The following is a 13507-nucleotide window of genomic DNA, read 5'->3' as shown; positions in this document are numbered from 1 at the left end:
CGCTCATGGACTGTGACCGGGCCTCTCATGGACTGTGACTGGGCCGCACATGGACTGTGACCGGGCCGTTCATGGACTGTGACTGGGCCGCTCATGGACTGTGACTGGGCCGCTCATGGACTGTGACCGGGCCATTCATGGACTGTGACCGGGCCGCTCATGGACTGTGACCGGGCCTCTCATGGACTGTGACTGGGCCGCTCATGGAGTGTGACCGGGCCATTCATGGACTGTGACTGGGCCACTCATGGACTGTGACTGGGCCGTTCATGGACTGTGACTGGGCCATTCATGGACTGTGACTGGGCCATTCATAGACTGTGATTGGGCCATTCATAGACTGTGACTGGGCCATTCATAGACTGTGACCGGGCCATTCATAGACTGTGACCGGGCCATTCATAGACTGTGACTGGGCCATTCATAGACTGTGACCGGGCCATTCATAGACTGTGACCGGGCCATTCATAGACTGTGACTGGGCCATTCATGGACTGTGACTGGGCCATTCATGGACTGTGACTGGGCCATTCATGGACTGTGACCGGGCCGCTCATGGACTGTGACTGGGCCATTAATAGACTTTGACTGGGCCATTCATAGACTGTGACTGGGCCATTCATAGACTGTGACTGGGCCATTCATGGACTGTGACTGGGCCATTCATGGACTGTGACTGGGCCGCTCATGGACTGTGACTGGGCCGCTCATGGACTGTGACTGGGCCGCTCATGGACTGTGACTGGGCCGTTCATGGACTGTGACCGGGTCGCTCATGGACTGTGACTGGGCCGCTCATGGACTGTGACTGGGCCGCTCATGGACTGTGACTGGGCCGTTCATGGACTGTGACTGGGCCGCTCATGGACTGTGACTGGGCTGTTCATGGACTGTGACTGGGCCGCTCATGGACTGTGACTGGGCCATTCATAGACTGTGACTGGGCCATTCATGGACTGTGACTGGGCCATTCATGGACTGTGACTGGGCCATTCATGGACTGTGACCGGGCCGCTCATGGACTGTGACTGGGCCATTCATAGACTGTGACTGGGCCATTCATAGACTGTGACTGGGCCATTCATAGACTGTGACTGGGCCATTCATGGACTGTGACTGGGCCATTCATGGACTGTGACTGGGCCGCTCATGGACTGTGACTGGGCCGCTCATGGACTGTGACTGGGCCGCTCATGGACTGTGACTGGGCCGTTCATGGACTGTGACCGGGTCGCTCATGGACTGTGACTGGGCCGCTCATGGACTGTGACTGGGCCGCTCATGGACTGTGACTGGGCCGTTCATGGACTGTGACTGGGCCGCTCATGGACTGTGACTGGGCTGTTCATGGACTGTGACTGGGCCGCTCATGGACTGTGACTGGGCCATTCATGGACTGTGACTGGGTCATTCATAGACTGTGACTGGGCCATTCATGGACTGTGACTGGGCCATTCATGGACTGTGACTGGGCCATTCATAGACTGTGACCGGGCCTCTCATGGACTGTGACTGGGCTGTTCATGGACTGTGACCGGGCCGCTCATGGACTGTGACTGGGCCATTCATGGACTGTGACTGGGCCATTCATGGACTGTGACTGGGCCATTCATGGACTGTGACTGGGCCATTCATGGACTGTGACCGGGCCATTCATGGACTGTGACTGGGCCATTCATGGACTGTGACCGGGCCGCTCATGGAGTGTGACTGGGCCATTCATAGACTGTGACTGGGCCATTCATGGACTGTGACTGGGCCATTCATGGACTGTGACCGGGCCATTCATGGACTGTGACCGGGCCATTCATGGACTGTGACCGGGCCATTCATGGACTGTGACCGGGCCATTCATGGACTGTGACCGGGCCATTCATGGACTGTGACCGGGCCATTCATGGACTGTGACTGGGCCTGTCAGGTTTCCGGGTTTTCCAGTTCTCTTTTGAAAAAGCTTGCCCTCGGTTAACATGGAGTTTTGTGTTCTGTTGCCCTACTTCCTGTCCAGCTGCTTAAAAGGCCGCCTCTCAGCCCAGTCCAGTGCCTGAGTATACTGCTTGCTGTGTGCTCCTGCTTTGCTGCTGCTGCTGCTACTTGATTACCTTTGGATCCTCCTGGAAATCTACCGACCGACTCTGGACCATACCCGGTTTCTTCAAACTGTGCCCGGACTCCGTCTGCCGTCTTTTGTCAGCACGTCTGCCGGGTTTCTTCCGGTTCATAACCATTCTGGACTTTCATTCCGTACGGACACTTCTGGACTTTACCGCTTGCCCCTTGTGTCCCGGCTGCGGCGCATTTAGGCCTTCCGGGGTGATTGCCGGACAGTCCCTGTATAGGGGTTCGCTCTGGTGGTCTCCCTGGGGGAGTCCGGTGCGTGGCCCCGGGAATCCCCTTCGCTCCGTTTCGGAAAGGTATTTTCATGTGTTTGTTATACTGTGTATTTCCGTTGTGTATCTACCGTGGTTACATATCATAAAAACATCTTGTACCACAAACTCGTCTCTGGCTGTCATTGCCCTACGCTATCGAAATCCTCAAAACATACAATAGTATTACATTATACTCAGGCCATAGGAGGATTTCGCTGGGGCAATGACTGAGACACGAGTAGATCAGCTCTTTTCTATGATTAACTCCTTGCAGCAGGAGATGGAGGTGGTGCAGACTAAGCTTAGAGATGTGGAGACACAGCTGGGCCATGATCACCAGGTACTGGGGCCGGCTATACAGGATTTGCAAGTCAGAGTGGAGGCTCAGGAAGCCGTCCCCACTACGTCCGTATCAGCTGCCGGTATGCCTAGGTTACCCCCATTCCGTTTCAATGGTGACCGTAGTCAGTTTCGTGGATTTGTGAACCAATGTATACTGTTTTTCGATGTACATGCTGATTATTACCGTTCTGACCGGTCCAAAGTGTTATGTATAATTATGTTATTAACCTCACGAGCACTGGCTTGGGCTAATCCTATGATAGAGAACCGGGACATCCGTTTAAATCACCTAGAGGACTTTCTGACCGCAATGGCGCAGATGTTTGATGATCCGAATCGCCGTGCTACCGCTGAATCGGCTCTCCTTTCCTTACGTCAGGGAAAGCGTTCTGTCGTTGAATACGCCACTGAATTTAAGAGGTTAGTGGTAGACACCGACTGGGGAAACAATGCATTATTGTCTGTTTTCAGAAAGGGTTTGTCCGGTACCATCAAAGACGAGTTAGCTCGTTCCGAATCTCCAGGGGAGTTTGAACAGTTTCTCCAGCACTGTGTACGTATCGATACCCGCTTGACGGAACGTAGACAGGAAAAATGGGCAGCTGTAAACCGTGTAAACAACTTTGCCTTTCCTTCCAGAGAACCCGCTCTCAGGACGCCACGGGAGGCCGAGGACGTTCCTATGCAAGTGGACTCTCTGCAAAAGCGAGAGACCAATGAACGTTGCGAACACCGGCTCCGTGAGCGTTTGTTTCTATTGCGGTCAATCGGACCATTTCTTGATCGACTGCCCGAAACGTCCGAATCGCCCAAATAAGGTACTGGCAGCAATGGCAGAGTGTGACAACACGGACGCAGAGTCCGATATCTCTGAGGCAAGTGGACACCTGGATGCGGTATTTCCCTTGACTGTAATGTCAACCTCACCGAAGGACTCGGAAGGGAAATATACCCATTGCTCGCTCCCCATGCAGATCCGGTGGGAGGGACAGCTAATACCTACCTCTGCAATGATAGATTCTGGGGCAGGGGGAAATTTCATGGACTCCTCTTTTGCCAGGAAACACGGTATCCGGACTCAGCTAAGATCCTCACCGGTTACCATGGAGACGGTTGACGGATCTCCATTAATCTCTGGACCAGTTGATCGGGAAACCGTACCGCTAGAATGCGTGATGAAGCCAGGTCAGCAGGAGACCCTTGTTTTCATGTTAATTTCTTCTCCTCATTTTCCGATTATTCTAGGTATTCCGTGGCTACGGTCTACAAATCCGGTCATCGATTGGGAAACTAAGGAAATATCCTTCCCACCGCAGAGTATTCCGACCATTAGTCCAACTGTTCCGGTTCCAGTAACACCGAATGCGGAGGGCACTGTACAGGTACCTGTTCTACCCCCGGTGTATAATGACTTTGCGGATATATGCGACAAAAGAAAAGCCGATCGGCTTCCCCCACATAGACCGTATGATTGCCCCATAGACTTACTCCCAGGGGCGGAGATCCCGTTTGGTCATGTCTACCCGTTGGCGGCACCTGAGCTAGAAGCACTAAAAGAATACATTGATGAAAGTCTAGCTAAGGGATTCATTCGTCCGTCTACCTCACCAGCAGGGGCACCCATCTTTTTCGTGAAAAAGAAAGAGGGGACTCTGAGACCCTGTATTGACTACCGGGAACTGAATAAAATAACTATCCGGAACCGGTATCCGTTACCGTTGATTCCTGAGCTATTGGAGAGGGTCCAACAGGCAAAAATATTCACCAAATTGGATCTCCGTGGGGCATACAATCTACTCCGTATACGTCCCGGAGACGAGTGGAAGACCGCGTTCCGATGTCGGTATGGACATTTTGAGTACCTAGTGATGCCTTTTGGACTTTGTAACGCTCCCGCGACTTTCCAACATCTAGTTAACGATATTTTTAGGGATATCATGGACCAATTCATGGTGATTTATCTGGACGATATCCTAATCTTTTCTGATTCCCTACAGGAACACCAGGAACACGTCAAGACCGTACTTACCCGGCTGAGGGAAAACCACCTGTACATCAAACTGGAGAAATGCGAGTTCCACTGCTCACAAATACAATTCTTAGGTTATGTCATCTCTCCTCAGGGACTGAACATGGAGTCTGGCAAGATACAAGCAATTCTAGACTGGCCGGAACCGGGGAACATCAAGGAGGTACAACGCTTTGTCGGTTTTGCCAACTTTTACCGACGTTTTATCCGTAATTTTTCAGAGATCGTTCGTCCCATCACTGTTAACCAAGAAAGGACAGAAGTTTGTGTGGTCCGCCCAGGCCCAGGAAGCTTTCCATCGTCTCAAGGTTTGTTTTACCTCAGCGCCTATATTGGTACATCCGAATCCCGCACTTCCCTTTATCGTGGAAGTCGACGCTTCCGACTACGCATTAGGGGCCATCCTTTCACAAAGGACTGGGGACAAGAGTCTCTTACATCCGTGTGCTTTCTTTTCCCGCCGGTTGTCCCCTGCAGAAAGGAACTATGACATTGCGGACAAGGAATTGTTAGCGATTATTTCCGCTTTCAAGGAATGGAGACATCACTTACAGGGAGCCGCGCAGCAAGTGATAGTACTCACAGATCATCGTAATCTGGAATTTCTTAAGTCTGCCAGGTGCCTGTCTCCACGGCAAGCCCGTTGGAGCCTATTCCTTAACCAGTTCAATTTTGTCGTTACATACCGTCCAGGTTCACGTAATGGGAAAGCCGATGCCTTGTCCCGAATCCACGCCGTGGACTCCGTGCCTGGAACCCCGTCTCAGACCATGTTATCGGATGCCAATTTCGTTGGAGTAATCCAGGACCAGGACTTGTGGAAGGACATCAAGCTGGCCTATGATGGTGACGTATTTCTTGCTGCCCCCCCGAATGATGTAACTCTTGTTCTTCGGAATGGTGTGTGGTTGAGAGAGCGACGCATTTATGTCCCGGAGGCCGTAAGACTTCGGGTTCTCAAGTTGGTCCATGACTCCGTGTTGGCTGGTCATAGGGGGGTACAGAAGACGCAGGAATTTCTGAACCGTTTTTTCTGGTGGCCTACCTGTTTAAAGGACGTAAAGGACTATGTCCACTCATGTGTGGTTTGTGCCCGGTGCAAGGTCCCTCGTGTGGCTCCTACAGGACTCTTCCAACCGTTACCCGTGCCATCTCGCCCTTGGGGGTCTATCTCAATGGATTTTATTGTGGAGTTGCCCGTCTCAGACGGTCACAATACCATTTTAGTGGTGGTGGATCGGTTGACTAAAGCTGCTCACTTTATTCCGTGTGCCGGTCTTCCCTCAGCCGCAGAGACAGTGGATCTGGTTATCCAGAACGTATTCCGATTGCATGGGGTACCAGACGAGATCATCTCTGACCGGGGCGTGCAGTTCACGTCTAGGTTCTGGAAGGGGTTTTGTACGGCACTCCAGATTGATGTCTGTTTGTCTTCTGCATACCATCCTCAGACAAATGGGCAAACCGAACGGACCAATCAAACACTGGAACAATACCTTCGCTGTTATGTCAGCCATCTGCAGGACGATTGGTTGAAGATGCTTCCGTTGGCGGAGTTCTCGTATAACAACACTCAGAGCAGCTCCACTAAGGTAACGCCCTTCTTTGCTAACTTGGGTTACCATCCGACTATTTTGCCTAGGTCACCGGTTGCGGTCTCAGTGCCTGCGGTGGAGGACAGATTAACAGAGCTACGACAAAATCTGGAGGTTCTGAAGGACACTGTGGCTACAGCTCAGGAGCGTTACAAGAGGTCGGCAGACGCTCACCGGAGACCGGCACCCATGTATAAGGTAGGGGACTCTGTATGGTTGTCCACCAAGAACCTGAGATTGGGTGTTCCTTCGCAGAAACTGGGACAAAAATTCATCGGTCCGTTCAAGATCACCGGGATCGTGAGCCCTGTGGCCTGTCGGCTGCGGTTACCGCACCATCTAAAGGTACACCCGGTCTTTCATGTTTCTCTCCTCAAATCCGTCTCTCCCAATACGTTTCATGGTCGTGTCGTGCCTCCTCCGCCTGTGATGGTCGACGGCGAGGAGCAGTTTGTGGTTGAGGACATTATTGACTCCCGGCTTCATCGTCGTCGGCTTCAGTATCTGGTACGTTGGCAGGGGTACGCCCCCGAGGACGATTCCTGGGAACCGGTGGGTAACATTCGAGCACCACGGAAGATCGCTCAGTTTCATCGACGGTACCCGGACAAGCCGGGCCCTGACCCGTCCTGAGGCCGTTTCTGGGGGGGGGGAGTAATGTCAGGTTTCCGGGTTTTCCAGTCCTCTTTTGAAAAAGCTCGCCCTCGGTTAACATGGAGTTTTGTGTTCTGTTGCCCTACTTCCTGTCCAGCTGCTTAAAAGGCCGCCTCTCAGCCCAGTCCAGTGCCTGAGTATACTGCTTGCTGTGTGCTCCTGCTTTGCTGCTGCTACTTGATTACCTTTGGATCCTCCTGGAAATCTACCGACCGACTCTGGACCATACCCGGTTTCTTCAAACTGTGCCCGGACTCCGTCTGCCGTCTTTTGTCAGCACGTCTGCCTGGTTTCTTCCGGTTCATAACCATTCTGGACTTTCATTCCGTACGGACACTTCTGGACTTTACCGCTTGCCCCTTGTGTCCCGGCTGCGGCGCATTTAGGCCTTCCGGGGTTGATTGCCGGACAGTCCCTGTATAGGGGTTCGCTCTGGTGGTCTCCCTGGGGGAGTCCGGTGCGTGGCCCCGGGAATCCCCTTCGCTCCGTTTCAGAAAGGTATTATTTTTGTGTTTGTTATACTGTGTATTTCCGTTGTGTATCTACCGTGGTTACATATCATAAAAACATCTTGTACCACAAACTCGTCTCTGGCTGTCATTGCCCTAACGCTATCGAAATCCTCAAAACATACAATAGTATTACAGGGCCATTCATAGACTGTGACAGGGCCGCTCATGGACTGTGACAGGGCCGCTCATGGACTGTGACTGGGCCGCTCATGGACTGTGACTGGGCCATTCATAGACTGTGACTGGGCCGCTCATGGACTGACTGGGCCGCTCATGGACTGACTGGGCCGCTCATGGACTGACTGGGCCGCTCATGGACTGTGACTGGGCCGCTCATGGACTGTGACTGGGCCGCTCATGGACTGTGACTGGGCCGCTCATGGACTGTGACTGGGCCGCTCATGGACTGTGACTGGGCCGCTCATGGACTGTGACTGGGCCGCTCATGGACTGTGACTGGGCCGCTCATGGACTGTGACTGGGCCGCTCATGGACTGTGACTGGGCCGCTCATGGACTGTGACTGGGCCGCTCATGGACTGTGACTGGGCCGCTCATGGACTGTGACTGGGCCGCTCATGGACTGTGACTGGGCCGCTCATGGACTGTGACTGGGCCGCTCATGGACTGTGACTGGGCCGCTCATGGACTGTGACTGGGCCGCTCATGGACTGTGACTGGGCCGCTCATGGACTGTGACTGGGCCGCTCATGGACTGTGACTGGGCCATTCATGGACTGTGACTGGGCCATTCATGGACTGTGACTGGGCCATTCATGGACTGTGACTGGGCCGCTCATGGACTGTGACTGGGCCGCTCATGGACTGTGACTGGGCCGCTCATGGACTGTGACTGGGCCGCTCATGGACTGTGACTGGGCCGCTCATGGACTGTGACTGGGCCATTCATGGACTGTGACTGGGCCATTCATGGACTGTGACTGGGCCATTCATGGACTGTGACTGGGCCATTCATGGACTGTGACTGGGCCATTCATGGACTGTGACTGGGCCATTCATGGACTGTGACTGGGCCATTCATGGACTGTGACTGGGCCATTCATGGACTGTGACTGGGCCATTCATGGACTGTGACTGGGCCATTCATGGACTGTGACTGGGCCGCTCATGGACTGTGACTGGGCCGCTCATGGACTGTGACTGGGCCGTTCATGGACTGTGACTGGGCCGTTCATGGACTGTGACTGGGCCGTTCATGGACTGTGACCGGGCCGCTCATGGACTGTTGTGACGCCCTGGACCCCAGGGGTCACAGGTAATTACATCAGCCACATACACACACACACACACACACACACACACCCATCCCCTGTGAGGTCACACACATGTCACCTGAAGGGGAGACCTGATGCCTCCCTCAGGGCAGTAGAGCACACCAAGTGGGCGGAGTCAGATGGAAAGGCACGCCCACCGAGGAGACTACTGTCCTGAGGCAGGAAATACAAACAGAACAGTTCTAGAGCAGACAGTGAGTGGTAGTGGAGCAGCTGTCAGGGACCCGGGTAGGAGGCTGGGCCCCCTTGTAAACATCAGGCAGGCAGACAGACGGTGGTGGCCGTCTGCAGGGGTACCGGTACAGCAACCGGCGGAACCGTACGGACCGGGCCTTGGTTGGAGCCCGGCGGTCCCGAACTGGGGAGTCAACCGTGTACCGGAGCACCAGAAACCGGGTACTCAGACCCCGTCCTAGCTTAGAAGCCACTGAGTATAGGCAAATTGACTGATTGCTGGCTGGACCTTACGAGTTCATCCACAACCAAAGTCCCGAAAGAAGGCAAAAGCCCACCGAGACCGGGTGAGCGTCACCGCCAAGGGCCAAACACCCGACGGGCCAGCGCCTGCGGGCAACAGAGGGCTCCTCCGGCAGCTCAACGCCGGGGAGCGGGCTACCACTGCTCAGGCAGGGGAGCCAAAACACAACATCCAGAGGTGCACGGGAAAAGGGGCCACCATCAACCCCACAGGGGACATCAGCAGCCGGCCGCGGGAACTGACCACATCCGAACTTTGGTTTACCAGTGACTCTGAGTGTGAATCAATCGTGACTACACCAGTGCCATCCGGGCACAACACTGCACGGCACCCTGCACCCTGACAACAACATAAGCGCTTCGGTCCCCCACCGAACCGCGGCCCCGGGACACGCCGCCCCTACCCACGGAGGGACTAACATCTAGGCTGCGGCCGCAACACCGATCCCGGACGAGCCCGCCTTCACTCCAGCCGCAGCGGTGGTGCATCCTGTCACCACGACCCGTGGGTGGCGTCACGACCCGTTAGACGACTCGTCCCACACCACCACCCCGCTACCTCTCCCCTCTAACAGAGCGACGTGGCCCCCGGTCCGGAGGCGCTCGTGCCACCGACAACCCAAGCCCGGACCTCGAGCGGCTCGGCCCGAGCAAGCGGAGGAAGCGGCCAGGCCCCTCTCAGGGCAGTACACTGTGACTGGGCCGCTCATGGACTGTGACTGGGCCGCTTATGACTGTGACTGGGCCGCTCATGACTGTGACTCGGCCGCTCATGACTGTGACTCGGCCGCTCATGGACTGTGACTGGGCCGCTCATGACTATGACTGGGCCGCTCATGGACTGTGACTGGGCCGCTCATGGACTGTGACTGGGCTGCTCATGACTGTGACTGGGCCGCTCGTACACAGGACTATGCTCTGATCCCTCCATTGTAGCTCTGCAGGATGCTGGGGGTCGTTGTCCTGCTGGAAGGTGAACCTACGCCCTGGTCTCACATCTTCTGCAGCCTCTATGAGGTTTTCCTCCAGGATTGTCCTGTATTTAGCTCCATCCATCTTCCCATCAGCTCTGAGCAGCTTCCCTGCCCCTGCTGAAGAAAAGCCTCCCCCCAGCAGGATGCGACCTCCACCATGTGTGACGGTGGGTATGGGGTTTTCAGGGGGATGTGCAGGGTTAGTTTTTTGTCACAGTGTTTTGCATTTAGCCCTGTTCTCCTTTTACCGGAGCCCCTTCTTTCACTGCTCCCTGTGCCCCCAAATGTCTTTTTTTGCTCTTCCAAAAAAGCTGATTTGTGAAGCCTGTGGACAGATTCTCCCTGAGCTGTGATCTCTGAGGCTCCTCTAGTGACCATGGGCCTCTCGGCTCTTCTGTCATGAGTGCGCTTCTTCTTGGGATGTCAGTCTCGGTGGACGCCAGGTTTTGTAAGGTTTAAGAGCTTGGGCTCTTTTCTATAACCTAGCCCTGATTTCCTCCTCTTTATCCCTGACCTGTCTGGTGGGTTCCTTGATGTTTAATCCCTGATGTTCCCCGCAAACCTCTGAGGTCTCCAGAGAACAGCTGTAGTTTTACGGCGGAGAAATCACCCAGGAGGCAAAGTAGTGATTATGCGACTTCCAGGGGGACTGTCACTCAGGATTACAGGGGGCTGAATACTAATGCAATTCACAATCTTCAGATTTATGTGTAGAAACTGCAATATAATTTCTTTCCAGTTCACAGATACTTGCTCTTAGTGTTGTTGTCACAGAAAATCCCCATAACAGACATTTGTGTTAGTTTGTGGGTGTAACTTGTAAAAATGTGGAAAAGTTTAAGGGGCGTGAATACTTTTTCAAGGCACTGTATACTGTCATAAACAGCACCATTCCTGACTATTTGGAGATGCAGCCACCAGGGGGTGCAGCACTTTAGGATTTTTTGAATATTGAAATGGTATTTATGCAGTTGTCCAGGCATGCTGGGAGTTGTAGTCTTGTTCCAGTTGTGCAGCGTTGGTTTGGGGGTCTGCAGGATGCCCCCGCCTCACCGCCCGTCTGCAGCTCTTGTATATATTTGGGATGGGACTTGGCTTTTGGTGTTGGGGTCTTCTCTGTGTACATGATATTGTCCCCCCGGCTCGGCCCCTCCGGCCCCCTGACCTCAGCGGTGACCAGCACAGATTATCAGTTGTCCCCTGTCTGCAGATTTCATGGCTGACTCCATTTGTGCGGACGGACGAGGTTTGTTGTTTTTGCATTATAGTAAAATCATCCAGCGGGAAAGTGATTTCTGCCTCTTCAGCAAATCTGCCCCCAACTGCGTTACATCACAACGGGGTCTGGACCTAGAATTACCGGGGTGTTAGATCACTGGGGGCCGGCACCTGGGGCGTCCTGTCATGGGGGGGTCCAAACAGCCCAATACCTGGGGTCAATTGTGGATGTTGTATACTTTGTATCAACACACACCATCCATGACGTCTGTTTTCCACCTTTGTGTTCTATGTGCGGGTTCAGAACTCGTCCCCATTATAGTCTATGGAGCTGTTCACACTTGTAAGTTTTATGCAATCCAAAAACGACATCCATTATGAAAATAATCCACGCATCAGTGGGAATCCCCGGCAGCATTCGGGGGCTGTCATCTGCAACCCCTGCACCCTCCATTTTTATCAATATAATGGGTAATAGAAGATTTTGCAATTTATTTTTGTATATACGTGAAAATCGCTGATGGTGAAAACTTATGAAAATCTGGTCCCCAAAACCCCATAGAATGCAATCCTGTAATCCCGCAAGGGCAGGGCCCTCTTCCCTCTGTACCCGTCTGTCTACTGTAACTTGTGTATGTGTTCTGTATATAACCCCTTCGGAATCAATGGTGCTCTATAAATAAATAATAATAATAATCCAGCAGAGAATATTGGATGAATGGATTCACCCCGGGGGTCTTCACATGTGAATAAGCCCCTTCTCTGCATGCAGCTCCTCTAGCGTCCTGCGGGGGGCAGCGGATTCCAGGCGATCGCTCCGCTGCTGCGCTCGGCGCCTCCGGCGTTGCTGGGGTTCTGCATCGTGTAAACTCCTCGCTGGTGTTGCATCATGTCGTCTGAAGAGAAGAGAGGAGACGTATAAAATCTCAGGCGTGTCCAATCCCATAATGGGGTGACGCACGGCGGGTGATTAACCCTCCGCGATCTCCCTCCTCCGCCATCTCCGCTCCTTCCATGTTATATCACATTACAATAAACAGCAGAAATCCCTCTGATTAGCGGTCGGATCCCAGGAGCGATTAGCGTCTCCACCGTAATTATACGTCCCTGGGAGCGCGGCGTCCAGCGATCACTGCGCCAGTCATGTGCGGTGTCTGCACAGAATGGGGTCCGGGGTCCGAAAAACACAATATCCCAAAGGGAACGATGAGGCGCAGATGGGGCGGATGAGGTACCTCTATCCGACTCATTCCATCATTCCATAATCCCATCACTCCATCATTCCATAATCCCATCATTCCATAATCACATCATTCCATAATCCCATCATTCCATCATTCCATAATCCCATCATTCCATAATCCCATCATTCCATAATCCCATCATTCCATCATTCCATCATTCCCCTCCGGATCAGCGAATTGTATTGTATTTGTATTGTGGATTCCTTGTGTCACTTTGTTACAATCCTCGAGTTCCGATCCCTGATACATTTTATTATTATTCATTTTTTCCTCCAAATACTGGGATTTAGTCTTCTTCACACCCTTGTTCCACCTATTAGTGACCGCTGGACGCTCAGTGAGCTCTAGCCCTTTATCCCCCTTTTAGTGACCACTGGACGCTCAGTGAGCTCTAGCCCTTTATCCCCCTTTTAGTGACCACTGGACGCTCAGTGAGCTCTAGCCCTTTATCCCCCTATTAGTCACCGCTGGACGCTCAGTGAGCTCTCCCCTTTATCCCCCTATTAGTCACCGCTGGACGCTCAGTGAGCTCTCCTCTTTATCCCCCTATTAGTGACTGCTGGACGCTCAGTGAGCTCTCCCCTTTATCCCCCTTTTAGTGACTGCTGGACGCTCAGTGAGCTCTAGCCCTTTATCCCCCTTTTAGTGACCGCTGGACGCTCAGTGAGCTCTAGCCCTTTATCCCCCTTTTAGTGACCGCTGGACGCTCAGTGAGTTCTCACCCTTTATCCCCCAATTAGTGACTACTGGACGCTCAGTGAGCTCTCCCCTTTATCCCCCTATTAGTGACTGCTGG

Source organism: Anomaloglossus baeobatrachus, chromosome 10 (genome assembly GCF_048569485.1).
Source record: "Anomaloglossus baeobatrachus isolate aAnoBae1 chromosome 10, aAnoBae1.hap1, whole genome shotgun sequence".
Taxonomy (NCBI): Eukaryota; Metazoa; Chordata; class Amphibia; order Anura; family Aromobatidae; genus Anomaloglossus; species Anomaloglossus baeobatrachus.
The sequence above is the reverse complement of the archived record's forward strand: the minus strand, read 5'-3'. Positions refer to the sequence as shown.